We start from the raw sequence: 15,275 nt of genomic DNA on the forward strand, positions 1-15,275 counted from the left end.
AATTTTAAAATACACTAGTATAGACGATTTTCTCATTTTCTCACTGTATTAGGAACACACACACACACACACACACACACACAAACACAAACACAAACTACCAATGAAATCTATACTTCCGAAAAAATTTTTTTGTACCTTGGAAACCTCTTTTGTTCCTGGCTCATATTAAATTCCTTTCTATTGTTATATATTAAAGGTTTACAAAAATGATGTTTTTAAAACTGTGATGTTGAAAATTTTTCATGTTTCTAATTACAGAATAGGAAATACAAGATATCATGAAACTCTACAAAAATGTCTACATAATTTAAATGACTGCACATGTAGAATATAATTTCATATAAAACACAGTCACCAGAATAAGGACATCTTAGACACAGTCACACTGGTCATAGAGAATATCTGTCAACTTAAGCGAGGAGGAAGCAGCAATATCTTTATAGAAAATTCATTCCTATTTTACTATAGAGGACAGTATTTGTTCAATTGATTCTGTCTTTCACGGTTGGGTTGCACAATGAATGCAACCCCACCCCTATTTTCCAAAGAAAAAGACAAAGACTGGTCTTGTAATTCTTCAATCCCATCTGCCACTGTAACATCCAACTCGCTCATTTGCATACACCTTTCCACAAGGGTTTATCTTTATTAAAGAATTCTCTGTGTACTTTATCTATTTTGACCAAAACATGCATAAACTTCCTAAATTTTCATGATATCAGTGTATATGATGATTTGAAGTATTTTCAGTTCTTTGGAAGACATAAGAAAAATCTTAAGAAATAAGCATTAGCAGAGTTTTGAAGATTCTGATTTGTTTTAACAAAAACATCCATTAGTTCAAGTCCTTTGCTGATCAGAAAGTAGTGGATCTCACTTGACAGTCAAAGCATTTTGATCTTACGTTTTGCACTCCCATAAAATGCCTTGCCATTTCTAATAATAATCTGAATGTTCAACTTTTTCCAATATCCTTCTCTCAGTCTTGTATGTCTGTTAGGGAATCAAAAGGTTTTGCTTGCCTAAGAAGAAATGTGCTAAAGAGAGGATGACACAACAATTTCAGGAGGGAAGAATAACAGACAAATGCCCTTTCCTTCTTTGGTATAAGTCTTGGGATTATAGAAAATGTAGAGACCAAGCACACATCACCTTGAGAGAGACCTTTAGAAGATCTTTCAACTTATCCTTGTGGACAAAATGGAGTAAGGAGAAGCTGAGTGCATGAATATTAGGGCAGATTAGTAACAGCTTCAACAGCTATACCCAGAGGGTGCTAATTAATAGAGTAACATCCACCTGGTTCTAGGTTTCCAACATCATAGAAGGATTCTTTCCTGGGTTCCATTTGCTTCAACATTTTACATTCTCGTCAATGTCCTGGATGAGACTGGAGAGGACATCATAACTTTTGTAGACCGGCCAGTGACCATGTTGGATGACTGAATCAGGATCAAGAAAGAAGCTGACATGTTAGAAACAAAGGCTAAATCCAATAAGATGAAAAGTAATAGACATAAATGTAAAATGAGGTGATTAAGTCCAAAGGGACAATTGTTTTGTACAGACTGGACAGTAGCAATGGCTTAGAAACAATCCATGCAGCTAAGGCTTAGAGATTTTAGTCTATAGAAAGGTTAATATGAATCAACAGTAAACAGAACGTTTGTTGAATGAATGAATAAGTGTAGTATAGAATAATAGGAGGGATGAAGAAAGAAGGGAAGAGGAGGGAAAGAGAAAGGAGAGGAGGAAAAGAGGGAGAGGAGAGAATCTATATGAAAAGAAGAAAAACTCCATTTGTCTCTGTGCAGCCCAGACCATCCTAGACGTACTGCAGTATAAGTATGGATGGACAAACTGGGTACACTCAGGAGTGATCCGCGATGGTGTCAAATCAGCACCATTCAAGGAATTCTTGAAGGAATCAGGCATCTTTAGCCTTGGAGACCCGATAATTATGCTTAAATATCCTAAGGACTTTCATGGGAAAAAGAATTGGAGGTGTTGTTGTTTGGACCCAATAGTTACAAATAAGATAATGAATGGAAGGCACAAAGCAGCAGAATTAGATTCTGTACTAATATCTCAGTGTCAAAGTTCTCCAAGGATGGAGCTACTGGCCACGCTCTCCAGGATGTACTGGAGCCCTGACTGGAAGATCCTTGGCAGAGCTTTTGCAAAATTAATTCAAGCATCAGATAGGTGATAGGACTAGATAATCTCTGGAAGTCCCTCCCAGCCCCGATATTCCAATATTCAAACATTTTCTTGTGGTGCAAATTAAGTTCTTGCAAAAGATTTTCTCTAATAAAAACAATGAAAACAAATGGTTAGCCTGGAGACGGGAACCAAGCCTTCAGGAAATCCTAAGAGAACCACGTGTTTGCTCTCTAGAGAACTGATTATCTCCTTCCCCAGGAATGTATTAATATCTCTTTGTCCTCTTCTATACCGGCTGACTCTGGGAATTTGCGCACAGCGTGCTTTATCTTGCTAAATATAATAGTCCATCTAGCATTCTTTCTTTGTGCGAAATCCCTATTCACTTTCATAAATTACATGAATGGATGTGAACTGTACTTTCCTTTATTCAGTAGAGACTATTCCCAAAAGCAGCCTGAAACATGCCAAACATCTGCTCCTACACACAGTTCAATACATGATATTGATACGTATTATTACTGGGTGAATTCTGAATACAAGGCCAATTTAACACACTCCTGAACAACTCCTTCTTCCTCCCATGGCCCAGTCACAGAAAGCTCAAGGAAATCAGAATAATTCTAATATTTGCCCAAGCAAGCTACAACTAAGCAGGTAAATCTGCTAAAACAAAAACCACAGTAGACCATTCCAAAATCTAACATAAATTAGATAAGTATGACAAATGTTTCTCTAATTTAATAAATATTTTTACATATATAAGTACTTTTTACTCTCTGCTATACTTTAATATTCAAAGATGTTGCTTTTCCAAACTGTGAGTTCCTGGGTGTTCGAGCGCTTGTTATGAGTTTATCATATATGCCTAGTCCATGTTTTAATGATTGAATGCAATTATTGTTGATCGTGTCACAACGAAAGTGACCAAAATCCCTAAATCTTGAATTCATTCTAGTCATCTACAGAGATCTCTCTCACAGACAGTGAATTTCCTAACAGACATGTTCATAAAGACACTGAGTAAGCACAACTTTATTACCACTGATTTGGCCCCAAATACCTCTCTGGTCTCCTTTCCTGGTGAAGTGACCTGGGACCTCATGTGAGTTTGGCAGACTCTTTCTGTCCCTTGGGCTACAGATTAATTTTTAAAAATAGCCCTAGAAGCTGATCCTTGATTCCTTCACAAGTCCCAGTCTGATTCTAGTTCCTGACAAAGCCACTGCTCTCACACAGATTACATCTGCCCAGAGGAGGCAGGTTTTCCTAATGAGTGAAGTCTTTCTATACACCTGTGTTGTCCAATGCAGCCACTAGCCACATAGGGCTATTTAAATTTAATTTTAAGTAAATTAAAGTTAAAGTTAAAACTCAGTTCCTTGGTGTACTAGCCACATTTCAACTGCTGAATAGCCACATGTGGCCAGTGACTAGGATGCCATTTTGTTCTTGACTTTGGCCAACTTTCTTCTTGGAGTTGGGCAGACTCATCCCCTGCTAAAGATCAGAGTGTGAAACTGTTTACTCATTTCTTCATTCAACACATATTTATCAGTTTCTTTTCTAGCTGCTGGATATATCACCATGAACAAAACAGATATGTACCTGCTCTCATGGAGCTGTCATTCTAGTGGAAAAACCAACAATAACAGGTGAACAGCTAATGGAAAAGATTATTTAAGTTAACGATTTTTTTCTTTCTTTTTTTTGGCCACACCCCGCACAGCATGTTGGATCTTATTATGGTTCCCCAATCAGGGATCGAACCCACACCCCCTGCAGTGGAAGCACGGAGTCTTAACCACTGGACCACCAGTGAACTCCCTAAGTTTTGAATTTTAATGCTAGTGTATCTCCCTTTCAGCCCCATGGCAACAAGGAATTTTTGTTTCATTCAAGTGGGCCCATCCCTCCAGTCACCAGCCTGCTCTCCCTTGACAGTCTTCATAGCGCAAACACTGATGGTTTTAGGATTTCCTTGAATCTACTGTTGTTTTGTTCAGTCTCCTTTTTTCTTTAGAATTTCTACCGACAGCTTTTTTTTTTTTTTTCATCTTAAGACTTCTGATTTCAAAGCTTTATTTAACTTTGTCCCTTCTTGAGGAAAAAGAGCTTGTTGTGTTCCCATCATAAATCAAGATTTTTTTCATAAAGAAAGATACCATTACAAAAATACTTGAAACTAATTATTTTAAATTGTCAAAATAACCATTTTCCACAGTACTGTTTACTATTTTACTATTTTTTCTGCCTTTTTCTCATTTAACTGTCTACCCACAGTTAATTCTGTATGCGTTATTCCATCATCAAGGGTTCTCCAGGCTTTATAGTTTCAGTGATCACATTTTTAGGTGTGGCTAGTCTTAACTATTTCTATTCCCAAATAGTACAGCAAAAACTACTAGACATTCCCTCCTGGAAGACCTCCACCTCCAGCTTCTTCACCTTGTCATTAGATCTTCAGACTGCCTCTTGAACTAAAATCTTTATTCTATTCCCAGTGGGCTATACCATCTAGGCTGTCACTACTCATACCTGGATTACTAAAGCAACCTCCCCAAAAGGTTTAATGTCTCAATTTCTCTTCCTTGCAACTGATCATGTACACTAAATCATGGTTAATCTTAAAACAGTCTGTCATTGCCCCTCTCTGTCTTCTCTGCCCTGGGAGCAGCTCTTGCCACTTCCCCACCCCCAGAAATCACATGCTTGCCCCAACTTCATCTCCATCCCCTCACTGGTCAGGATCACGTCTCAGCTGCTGAGCCAACCACTCTCTGAGGTGGTGCTGACAGATGAGAGCCTCAGCAGCTTGGCAGCCCCATGCCCCCTGACCTTACTTATCCCTAGCAGCAGCTTCCAAAATGGCACCATTGCAAGGAACATTGACACAGCAGCCAAGTTCACTGAGGTTGGAGCTGCCATGGTCAGAGGGGTTGGCTCTGGGGCTAGGATTAGGACTGTGTTTGGGAGCCTCATCATTGATTATGCCAGGAATCCTTCTCTGAAGCAACAGTTCTGCTCTTAATGCCATTCTGGGCTTTGCCCTCTTGGAGACCATGGGGGTCTTTTGCCTGATGATGGCCTTTCTCATCCTCTTTGCCGTGTGAAAGAGCTATCTCCATCTCCCAGCGTTCTTTCTTCCACATCTCATCTGCTCTGTATGTTCCTTTCCTTGTATCTTCCCAAGCAGGCCAGGAAAAGTGTTTGACTCAAGGTTTGACAGAGGGAAGACAAATAAATACTGTTTGAATAAGAAAAATTATAGCTTGTCATCACCCTACCTATGAACCCACCTTGGCTCCCTAATATCCCTAATATCATAGAATCAAATTTCTTTTTCATGAACTTATTGCTTTGAAAAAATAATGCTAAAACTGAATAATTCTATTATTAAAGTGACCTTTTCCGTTACACATATTATAAATAACCTATTTGGTCTCTGAAAATGATTTTGGATTTTTCAGGCTGCTATACCACTGGCTCCTATGACTTATTATGTACCTGCATATGTCTCCTCATTTTATCTAGTTAAAACTTTTCTAATTATCTTCCTCCCAAGTTTCCACCAAACACTTCTTCCACAGAGCACACATGAGGGAAGGAAGAAAAAAGCTTCTAGAGATAATTTACTGAGTTCACTGACATAAACGGGAGTTTTAAGAAGCACAAGCAAACTATTTCAGCCAATTGTGTATACCTTTCCCATTTCCTTTACACCCATTTGAAGCCTACACTATGCCTTTTTCCATAGGATCCAAAGCTCAGTAGCTTGAATTAATTACAGACTGACATTCTACAGGCAACTTTTGGTTCAACACCCACAAACTAAAATCAGCCCAGCCTTTGAACACAGGATCTAGTAGTGATTAATAATTTCACCACTGGCCAGGAGGATAACAAATAAAAAGAGCAAACTCATTACTTTATTGTGATTTCAAACCTAAATGTTTATCTTCTATGTATTTTACATGCCCAAAGAACATGACTGCAATTTGAGTTTATTAGGAATTGAAGCAGAACTAATGAAAGATTCTTTATTGGAATGTTCTAGTTACCTTTTCAAAAATATCTATGTCCTTTTTCATGAAGATTAGATGTATAAAAGAAAGTTCAAGTCTCTTTTACTATTATCATAACTTGCTCTAGCAATCAAGGGAAAGGAAATGTATCTTTCTGTCATATTTTATTGCAGTTAAATTAATTCTTGTAGTTGTATTATGTCTCTAATACAGGTTAACTGATGCTTAAAGTAACTAAAGTCCAACATTTTTTCCTTCTTTTTCATAATTAGTTTCTATTATCATAAATATACTAGACTCTGAGAAACTCAGTAGACTTTTTTTTTTTTACATTTTTTTGGATGCAAACCACTTTTAAAGTCTTTATTGAATTCATTACAATATTGCTTCTGTTTTAGGTTTTTTGGGTTTTTTTTTTTTTTTTTTTGGCTGTGAGGCATGTGGGATCTTAGCTCCCCGACCAGGGATCGAACCCACACCCCCTGCATTGGAAGGCAAAGTCTTAACCACTGGACCACCAGGGAAGTCCATCTGTAGACTTTTATATTTGTTACTTTTATATTTTTCAAGATCCCTTGAAAAATATTCAAAATTATTAACATACATACATGTAATACAATATACATTAACATGCATAAGCAATTTCACTAGATGAGATCATAGCCAATCAATGTTTAACCCACTTCTCAATACCATTTTATAGGAGCTTCAGGCTACCAGAATTAATTTCATTGACTTGGAAGAGTACAGAAGACATAGGTTATATCACAGGTCACAGGCAAATAATTGTGCTTAAACCCTTCTGTATTTCTATGGCAATATTTACTTAACAGACACATATGGTACTTGCTATGTTCGAAGCCTTTTATATATGTTAATCCATTTAATCCTCCTAACAACCTCATGGGTTAGGTAGTATCATGATCTCCATTTTACAGACAGAGAAACTGCAGCATAAACAGGTTAAGGCTCTTGCCCAAGTCCACAGAGCTAATAAATGGTAAATTCAGAAAGCAAACCTAGAAATCTGGCTCCAGAGTCTGAGCTCTTCAGCACTCTGCTAGGCTGCCTCTCCATCTTCAAAATTATTTCCATATTTGGAATCTAATTTCAATATTAAGAATATTAAAGCTTTGAATTTTGTGAAAAAAGTATAACATTTTTGCTTTCATATCTGAAATCATTTTGTGGCTGCTCCCACACAGGCACCCAAGGTCTCCCTGCTCCCCAACACACCGGCCCAGGTGCCCCCTTGCTGTGCACCATCCAGCTCTGTGCCTTCTCCTATAGCAGATCCTAACACGATTTCTGCATATTAAATGCCAAGTTCTTTAAGGGCAGGGAGTACATCTTTTCACAGGTACATCTCGAACATGCACCTGTGCAGATAAAACATCGTTATAAATCGTCCAGCAGCCAAAGAGTTAAATAACCTTCTGATCAAGTTCTGACACCTGTCATAAACAGATTTCTTCTCTACCCACGGGAGTAGACACCCATTCCTTTTTTTTAAATTAGCAAGTGTGTGGAAATAGGCTTGGGATTTGAAGGAAATGATACTGCAGAAAAACAGGTAAATGAATGGCCCACTTTCCTCTTGGCATAGAGCTTTCAAAATGTGAAAGACACTGGAGTCCCTAATTTGAAGAAGTGGCAGCCCAGCGGCACTGAGCTTTTCAAGCTGAAAGCCGAGGAATATATACCAAGCTACTGTAACAAAACACTTCCATCAAAACCTCACAGCAAGCGAACAACCGCCAGCCAGCACATTGCTCTGCACAAGAAATGACGTTATGTCATTTTGTGCAAAGGACATCAAAACAACTTGTCAGTCTAACAGAGGATTTAGGTACGCCAGGAGAAGGCTTTCACATATCACTTTAAGCATTCCTAGGAAAACTGCTATAGAAGCTCTTAAGGCACAATAATTTGAACCTAACTAGACTTATTAACCAACACAAACCATAACTTTTCTAAAATGTCTATTTCTTTATAAGCGTAAGGATTTGTTAGAAGAGTCCTACTAACTCTTAGAAAGTAAAGTTCTGCAGAGAAATGGTGATTTATTTGCTTTCATCCAGGAACATTCACTCGTCAAATTGTTAATTATGTACCTATTAGTGCCAGGCACTCTATTGAGTGTACTTACAGGAATCATTTTTCTGCCAATAAAACCGTATTTTTAAATTGGGTTAGTAATTTCCAGATACTTTGTCAAATTTAACAACAGTAGATAGTGAGTTCTTCGTATTCATGGGACGAAAGCAGCATTTTAACTGACATACATAAATCTACATTTTATCTTGAATGGCAGGAACATATGTAGGTGTGCGTCAGCTCACACATGTAGCTGGACTGTTCTGATTAACTGTCCATTTTGCATTTTGGCCTAATTTGATCACTCAGTTCACTGAAACAGCCAAATTGCCTTTGGCATTTAAATAGGATCGGCTGTAGGTCCATAAAATAAGAGAGCTGAATGGGCATTGGAAGACCGGCCCCCCTGGACCACAAGCTCCTGAGTATAAGAACCGTGATTTCTATGGCTCTGGGGCTGGATGTATTTCCCAGCACAGACCAGACATTGATATATGATTTTTTAAATAAAGGACCCCACATAACCTCTTTCAAGCCTATAAAATTATATCCCATTAATAAAAATTTCCAGAGGTACCAGACATTAAGATGGTCACTTGGTAATTACCCTTATAATATTAACCCTACCTAGATGCAGAGATCATACTGGGGCTCTTAAAGCAAAATGATTTGAAACTAACTAGATTAATTCACCAAGACAAGCTCTAACGTTACTAACAGCTGCTCATTTCAGTGAGTTTTCCTTCATTCTCTTAACTGTTCATCCCTGATACCGTTTTATTTTGGGCTTTGGTTTTTTACTTTTTTGTTATCTTCTGGGGTACTCTAATTATTAAGTTAGAAGTTAACAAAATAATAAATTATAACTCTGCTTCTTGGTTACCAGCTTAAATTCTCTCAACAGTGCATGATTATTCAAGCTTATCTCCTTTTCATAACGTTGATAATATTATAATATGAAATGTGCACCTCTCATCATGGTGTCCTGTACCCTTTCTACTATAATGAATGTTTGCCTTATCTCCCAACTAAACCGTAAGCTAGAGCAGGGTCCAGGTTCGCGTCCCTCTTTCTTGCCATCCCCACACCCTGACAGGATACACATGACTGTATCCACTACAGGGGCATGTTGGGGAAAGATAATACAGTACTGCAAAAATGGGGCAAGGAGGTGGCAGAGAAGAGTATCCCAAAGCTCTCTGATGGAAAATTGAATGAAAACTTCTAAGAGAAGTGAAATATTCTCTTTCACTCTCCCTCTTTTAATCACCACTTTTAAAACTTACACATAATCAAATTCCACTACAACCTGACAGCAATGACATGATGAAATATTTATTGTGTCAGGCACTCTTTGGCCAGCCAAAGAGCAAGTCCCAGGCCCCAGTCACCTTTTGCTTACTTTCCCTGCTTTTCTTGCAGCCGAGGATGCCCATTGACACAATTCTGGCTGGCACTGCCACTTGCCCATTCTTCCTGTCTTGGACATACGATGTCTGGGCCTGCATTGTGCATTTTGCATTTTGCAACCATGAAGCAAAAAAACGTGAAAACGAAAAACCAACTTGTTGGGAACAGTGAAACCGAGGGTAAAATAGCATTATCGAGCAATGCAAGCAAACCAATGCAAGTAGTCTCCTTCTTTCAGAACGCTCGATGCGAGGAAAAGACTTTTTGCTTGTGTAAGCCACTGCTACAGCCAAATGCCTTCCAACTCAGACATTGATTAAGGCAGGTACGGTTTAAATCCTGATTTTACCTTTTACTAACTATGACTTTGGGCAAATTACTAAACGTCTCTAAGTTCAGTTTCTCATCCGTGAAATGGACATAAGTGTAATTGCCATTAGAGAATTTTTGCGAATTATTGTGAGAAATATGAAATAATCCACGTAAAGTAATTAGCAGAACTTTAATATTACTCTCAAATGTTAAAGGTACATACTAATATTAAAATATAAAGACACAGGAATGTTTTTAAAGTAAATGTGTCTTTATTCCCAAAACATTGCATATAAAAAAATTAAATATTTAGGGTGGTAGAGAATTCAATGTTTTATAAAATAATTCTCACTGTATCTTTTAGGTCAAGACATCTACAATTAGCATTAATACACTCATGTGTGATTACATTAGGTGGTACTATAATCACTATGATTAAAATGTTTTTGTTCTGGTTATTGCCACAGAAAAATAAACTACTTCCACAAGCATAAGGATAGACTGAAATGGCTCACAGTGACCCCCAACTTTTTTTTCTTGAATTTTTGAATTTTATTTAACTGATTTTTTTATACATCAGGTTCTTATTAGTCATCCATTTTATACACATCACTGTATACATGTCAATCCCAATCACCCAATTCATCACACCACCACCACCACCCCCCCACGGCTTTCCCCCCTTCGTGTCCATACGTTCGTTCTCTACATCTGTGTCTCAACTTCTGCCCTGAAAACCAGTACATCTGTACCATTTTTCTAGGTTAAACATATATGCGTTACAATGTGATATTTGTTTTTCTCTTTCTGACTTACTTCACTCTGTATGACACTCTCTAGATCCATACACATCTCAACAAATGACCCAATTTCGTTCCTTTTTATGGCTGAGTAATATTCCATTGTATATATGTACCACATCTTCTTTATCCATCTGTCTGTCGATGGGCATTTAGGTTGTTTCCATGACCTGGCTATTGTAAATAGTGATGCAATGAACACTGGGGTGCATGTGTCTTTTTGAATTATGGTATTCTCTGGGTATATGCCCCGTAGTTGGTATCCTGGATCATAGGGTAGTTCTATTTTTAGTTTTTTAAGGACCCTCCATAGTGTTCTCCACAGTGGCTGTATCAGTTTACATTCCCACCAAGAGTGCAAGAGGGTTCCCTTTTCTCCACACCCTCTCTAGCATTAATTGTTTGTAGATTTTCTGATGATGCCCATTCTAACCGGTGTGAGGTGATACCTCATTGTAGTTTTGATTTGCATTTCTCTAATAATTAGTGAGGTTGAGCAGCCTTTCATGTGTTTCTAGGCCATCTGTATGTCTTCTTTGCAGAAATGTCTATTTAGGTCTTCTGCCCATTTTTGGATTGGGTTGTTTGTTTTTTTGATATTGAGCTGCATGAGCTGTTTATATATTTTGGAGATTAATCCTTTGTCTGGTGATTCTTTTGTAAATATTTTCCCCCATTCTGAGGGTTGTCTTTTCATCTTGTTTATGGTTTCCTTTGCTGTGCAAAAGCTTTGAAGTTTCATTAGGTCCCATTTTTATTTTTGTTTTTTATTTTTGTTTTTTATTTTTGTTGTTTATTTTTGTTTTTTATTTTTGTTTTTATTTCCATTACTCTATGAGGTGGATCAAAAAAGATCTTGCTGTGATTTATGTCAAACAGTGTTCTTCCTATGTTTTCCTCTAAGATTTATAGAGTGTCCGGTCTTACATTCAGGTTTTTAATCCATTTTGAGTTTATTTTTGTGTATGTTGTTAGGGAATGTTCTAATTTCATTCTTTTACATGTAGCTGTCCAGTTTTCCCAGCACCACTTATTGAAGAGACTGTCTTTTCTCCATGGTATATCCTTGCCTTCTTTGTCATAGATTAGGTGACCATAGGTGCGTGGGTTTATCTCTGGGCTTTCACATTGATCTGTGTTTCTGTTTTTGTGCCAGTACCATATTGTCTTGATTACTACAGCTTTGTAGTATAGACTGAAGTGAGGGTGTCTGATTCCTCCAGCCCCGTTTTTTTCCCTCAAGACTGCTTTGGCTATTCAGGGTCTTTTGTGTCTTCATACAAATTTTAAGATTTTTTATTCTAGTTCTGTAAAAAATGCCATTGGTAATTTGATAGGGATTGCATTGAATCTGTAGATTGCTTTGGGTAGTATAGGCATTTTCACAATGTTGATTCTTCCAATCCAAGAACATGGTATATCTCTCCATCTGTTGGTATCACCTTTAATTTCTTTCATCAGTGTCTTATAGTTTTCTGCATACAGGTCTTTTCTCTCCTTAGGTAGGTTTATTCCTAGGTATTTTATTCTTTTTGTTGCAATGGTAAATGGGAGTGCTTCCTTAATTTCTCTTTCAGATTTCTCATCATTAGTGTATAGCAATGCCAGAGATTTCTGTGCATTAATTTTGTATCCTGCTACTTTACCAGATTCATTGATTAGCTCTAGTAGTTTTCTGGTGGCATCTTTAGGATTCTCTATGTATAGTATCATGTCATCCACAAACAGTGACAGTTTTACTTCTTCTTTTCCGATTTGTATTCCTTTTATTTCTTTTTCTTCTCTGATTGCCGTGGCTAGGACTTCCAAAACTATGTTGAATAATAGTGGTGAGAATAGACATCCTTGTCTCATTCCTGATCTTAGAGGAAATGCTTTCAGTTTTTCACCATTGAGAATGATGTTTGCTGTGGGTTTGTCGTATATGGCCTTTATTATGCTGAGGTAGGTTCCCTCTATGCCCACTTTCTGGAGAGTTTTTATCATAAACTGGTGTTGAATTTTGTCAAAAGCTTTTTCTGCATCTATTGAGATGATCATATGGTTTTTATTCTTCAATTTGTTAATATGGTGTATCACATTGATTGATTTGAGTATACTGAAGAAACCTTGCATCCCTGGGATAAATCCCACTTGATCATGGTGTATGATCCCTTGAATGTGTTGTTGGATTCTGTTTGCTAGTATTTTGTTGAGAATTTTTGCATCTATATTCATCAGTGACATTTGTCTGTAATTTTCTTGTTTTGTAGTATCTTTGTCTGGTTTTGGTATCAGAGTGATGGTGGCCTCATAGAATGAGTTTGGGAGTGTTCCTTCCTCTGCAATTTTTTGGAAGAGTTTGAGAAGGAGGGGGGTTAGCTCTTCTCTAAATATTTGATAGAATTCACCTGTGAAGCCATCTGGTCCTGGACTTTTGTTTGTTGGAAGATTTTAAATCACAGTTTCAATTTCATTACTTGTGATTGGTTTGTTCATATTTTCTATTTCTTCCTGGTTCAGTCTTGGAAGGTTATACCTTTCTAAGAATTTGTCCATTTCTTCCAGGTTGTCCATTTTATTGGCAAAGAGTTGCTGGTAGTAGACTCTTAGGATGCTTTGTATTTCTGCAGTGTCTGTTGTAACTTCTCCTTTTTCATTTCTGCTTTTATTGATTTGAGTCCTCTTCCTCTTTTTCTTGATGAGTCTGGCTAAGTGTTTATCAATTTTGTTTATCTTCTCAAAGAACAAGCTTTTAGTTTTATTGGTGTTTGCTATTGTTTTCTTTGTTTCTATTTCTGCTCTGATCTTTATGATTTCTTTCCTTCTGCTAACTTTGGTTTTTGTTTGTTCTTCTTTCTCTAGTTCCTTTAGGTGTAAGGTTAGATTGTTTATTTGAGATTTTTCTTGTTTCTTGAGGTAGGCTTGTATAGTTATAAACTTCCCTCTTAGAACTACTTTTGCTGCATCCCATAGGTTTTGGATCATCGTGTTTTCATTGTCATTGGTCTCTAGGTATTTTTTGATTTCCTCTTTGATTTCTTTAGTGATCTCTTGGTTATTTAGTAACGTATTATTTAGCTTCCAAATGTTCGTGTTTTTTACGTTTTTTTCCCTGTAGTTCATTTCTAATCTCATAGTGTTGTGGTCAGAAGAGATGCTTGATATAATTTCAGTTTTCTTAAATTTACTGAGGCTTGACTTGTGACCCAAGATGTGATCTATCCTGGAGAATATTCCATGTGCACTTGAGAAGAAAATGTAATCTGCTGTTTTTGGATGGACTGTCCCATAAATATCAATTAAATCTATCTGGCCTACTGTGTCATTTAAAGCTTCTGTTTCCTTATTAATTTTCTGTTTGGATGATATGTCCATTGGTGTAAGTGAAGTGTTAAAGTGCTCCACTATTATTGTGTTGCTGTCGATTTCCTCTTTTATAGCTGTTAGCAGTTGCCTTATGTATGGAGGTGCTCCTATGTTGGGTGCATATATATTTATAATTGTTATATCTTCTTCTTGGATTGATCCCTCGATCATTATGTAGTGTCCTTCCTTGTCTCTTGTAACATTCTTTATTTTAAAGTCCATTTTATCTGAGATGAGTATTGCTACTCCAGCTTTCTTTTATTTCCATTTGCATGGAATATCTTTTTCCATCACCTCACTTTCAGTCTGTATGTGTCTCTAGGTCTGAAGTGGGTCTCTTGTAGACAGCATATATATGGGTCTTGTTTTTGTACCCATTCAGCAAGCCTGTGTCTTTTGGTTGGAGCATTTAATCAATTCACGCTTAAGGTAATTATCGATATGTATGTTCCTATTACCATTTTCTTAATTGTTTTGGGTTTGTTTTTGTAGCTCCTTTTCTTCTCTTGTGTTTCCCACTTAGAGAAGTTCCTTTAGCATTCATTGTAGAGCTGGTTTGGTGGTGCTGAATTCTCTTAGCTTTTACTTGTCTGTAAAGCTTTTGATTTCTCCATCGAATCTGAATGAGAGCCTTGCCGGGTAGAGTAAAATTGGTTGTAGGTTCTTCCCTTTCATCACTTCAAGTATATCATGCCACTGCCTTCTGTCTTGTAGAGTTTCTGCTGAGAAATCAGCTGTTAACCTTATGGGAGTTCCCTTGTATGTTATTTGTCGTTCTTCCCTTGCTGCTTTCAATAATTTTTCTTTGTCTTTAATTTTTGCCAATTTGATTACTATGTGTCTCGGTGTGTTTCTCCTTGGGTTTATCCTGTATGGGACTCACTGCGCTTCCTGGACTTGGGTGGCTATTGCCTTTCCCATTTTAGGGAAGTTTTCAACTGTAATCTCTTCAAATATTTTCTCGGGTCCTTTTTCTCTCTCTTCTCCTTCTGGGACTCCTATAATGCGAATGTTTTTGCATTTAATGTTGTCCCAGAGGTCTCTTAGGCTGCCTTCATTTCTTTTCATTCTTTTTTCTTTATTCTGTTCCACAGCAGTGAATTCCACCATTCTGTCT

At 37.3% G+C, this 15,275-nt stretch overlaps 1 protein-coding gene and 1 pseudogene across 3 annotated transcripts in view; one reads left to right on the top strand and one right to left on the bottom strand.

Moving 5' to 3' along the window:
• The window catches only part of GRM8 (glutamate metabotropic receptor 8), a 766,011-nt gene that overhangs the window by 501,005 nt on the left and 249,731 nt on the right, over window positions 1-15,275 (bottom strand). The window lies entirely within an intron of this gene.
• Window positions 4,770-5,279, top strand: LOC137229546 (ATP synthase F(0) complex subunit C2, mitochondrial pseudogene; annotated as a pseudogene).

Source organism: Pseudorca crassidens, chromosome 8 (genome assembly GCF_039906515.1).
Source record: "Pseudorca crassidens isolate mPseCra1 chromosome 8, mPseCra1.hap1, whole genome shotgun sequence".
In the NCBI taxonomy this organism is placed as follows: domain Eukaryota; kingdom Metazoa; phylum Chordata; class Mammalia; order Artiodactyla; family Delphinidae; genus Pseudorca; species Pseudorca crassidens.